Genomic DNA, 2288 nt, shown 5'->3' on the forward strand with positions numbered 1-2288 from the left:
CCATGATGGTGTTTAGTGTTTGTGTGAATGACACTGTGCACCTTCTATATATGTTATTATTTAAAAGCTGCTTGCGATGGGCTTTGGTTCATCATGTGACTTTCTCATCACCACCTGCATTTGGTGGTTAACGGTGTATTACAAAGGTACAGAACAGATTTCAGTACTTCAATAGGTTGGTATATTAACATTATATCAGTTAATGAAATTACGGTATTTAACTGTAAATTTAAGTTAAAACCGTAAAACCTAAAACGTTGCTACCATATTTTTTACGGTAAAATTCCGGCAACCACAGCTGCCGTTTTTTACCGTAAATTTTACTGAATTTTGTTTACAGTGTAGGTCTACTCAAAATGAAAAAAGAAATGAAAAACACTGCGAAAAATTATGGAAACTTGCATGAGTGTTATGTAAATTGCAAATGCTTTAGTCACTGAAACAAGGAGCAGAAGCCTCTGGAACAGTGCTGTGTTTATGTAAGTCACAAAAAGACACTGTGATATTTTAAATCATGTCCTGGTCTGTTGATATTACTTTGTGAAGGCTTCCATAATTCCCACTGGAATAAACAAAGAAAACTTTTTTTTTCTCCTTTTCATTTATAGCTCCTAAGGGCTACATGGATAGAGGATACATATCTATAACCAAACCCACTACAAACAGATTAAAGCATAACAAAAAACAATAACAAAATTATTCTCCATTAACAAATACAATAAATCTGTGCCTAGGAAACAGACCCATAGTTTAATACTGATAAAAACAGAATAATATTTTGCTTAAATTCATGTATTTGGTTCCCTACAAAACCAACACATAAGCTAACTTTCAGACCAGAACACTGACAGCATATACTTCTACTTCAAGCCTTTAGTTTACTCTATCCAAGTCCTTGCCACTGCAAATAGGCTACACAAACTAATAAATAAAAAAAGATTACATCACTGAGATGGTGAGGGAAAGCAGAGCACAAGCAAAAGGTATGGTATGCACTTGTAAAAGGGTTTCTTAATCAAACAGCAGACCTCATCTCTCTGTACAATGTCTTTACTCTCATCCTGTCTTTGTCTCACAGCTGTCTGCTGTGTTAAAGGGTTAGTTCACCCAAAAATGAAAATTAGCTTGTATTTTACTCACCCTCGAGTCATCCTAGGTGTATATGACTTTCTTCTTTCAGACGAATCCAGTCAGAGTTATATTAAAAATTGTCCTGGCTATTCCAAGCTCTATCACTGCAGTCAGAGGGTGTTGCAGTTGAACAGTCCACGAGTAGTCAAATAAAGCGCGCGCATTCATAATAAAACGTGCCTCACACGGCTCTGGGGGGTGAATAAAGGCCTCCTGTAGCGAATCCATGTGTTTTTGTAAGAAAAATATCCATATTTCAAACGTAATAAACACTTTTATATCACTTCCGCCAACTGTCATACACGGAAGCCGTTCCAGGAGATGACGTAGCACGTCGGCGTTGCATGATTAGTGACGAAAGCAGAGAGAGAACAAAACAAAACGCCAGTCACGAATTAGAAGCACAAAATGAGGATTTGCAAAGAAAAATGTTGGAGGATTTCGATATAAACCAAGAGGAGACTGGTTCCCTTACGATACTACACTCGTACTGCAAGTACTTTTTTGATTGTAACTGCACGGCCATTGGTTCATGCAGTGTAAATAACAAACCAATGGCTAGGCAGTGGAGCTGCACAAGCCTATGGCGACGAAGCCCGCCAAGCCTGCCAAAGCCTGCCAGAATGGGCGGGGCATCTGGCTATATAAGCGGGCGTTCGCCACAGGATTCTCAGATTTCTTCTCCTTCAGCGACGACTCTACGCTCATCGCTGATCCTTCGTTGATCGTTGACACGCCTCGCAGCTGGATTGAGACCTCCCTGCTCGGCTGACCGGCTCTCTTCGCGCCTCAGCATCTCAGCAGTTCCGGTCCTGTTCCCCTGCCGCCATCCAGCGATACTGAAATAGCTTATTTCTAGCAAATAAGCCCTAAAAGAGCAAATTCTAGTGACGTTGTTGCAAATGTTGCGCTGCGAGTGTGGCTCGTGCAGGGAATCTTGCACAATGCAGAAGGGCAGTGAGTGCCGTCACCTGTCTGGGCAGCCCCCATGCAGAGACTGCTCACTCACTGAGACGGAATGCTCTCGTTGAAAGCATGAGTCTCGCCCTTCTCCACTCGCGGACCGCCTTTCACTGAAGGCAGCCCCGCTCTCCCGTTCTCCTCTCTCAGCAAGCTTCGGAGAGAGAAACGGCGAAGCCTGGGAACTAAGCAACCGG

The 2288-nt window shown here is 42.2% G+C and overlaps 1 protein-coding gene across 1 annotated transcript in view; it reads right to left on the reverse strand.

Annotated features, from left to right (window-relative positions):
• Positions 1-2288, reverse strand: part of LOC107674938 (rap guanine nucleotide exchange factor 5-like) — a 53202-nt gene that overhangs the window by 23726 nt on the left and 27188 nt on the right. The window lies entirely within an intron of this gene.

The sequence above is a fragment of the Sinocyclocheilus anshuiensis genome, unplaced genomic scaffold (genome assembly GCF_001515605.1).
Source record: "Sinocyclocheilus anshuiensis isolate Anshui unplaced genomic scaffold, SAMN03320099.WGS_v1.1 scaffold1544, whole genome shotgun sequence".
Classification (NCBI taxonomy): domain Eukaryota; kingdom Metazoa; phylum Chordata; class Actinopteri; order Cypriniformes; family Cyprinidae; genus Sinocyclocheilus; species Sinocyclocheilus anshuiensis.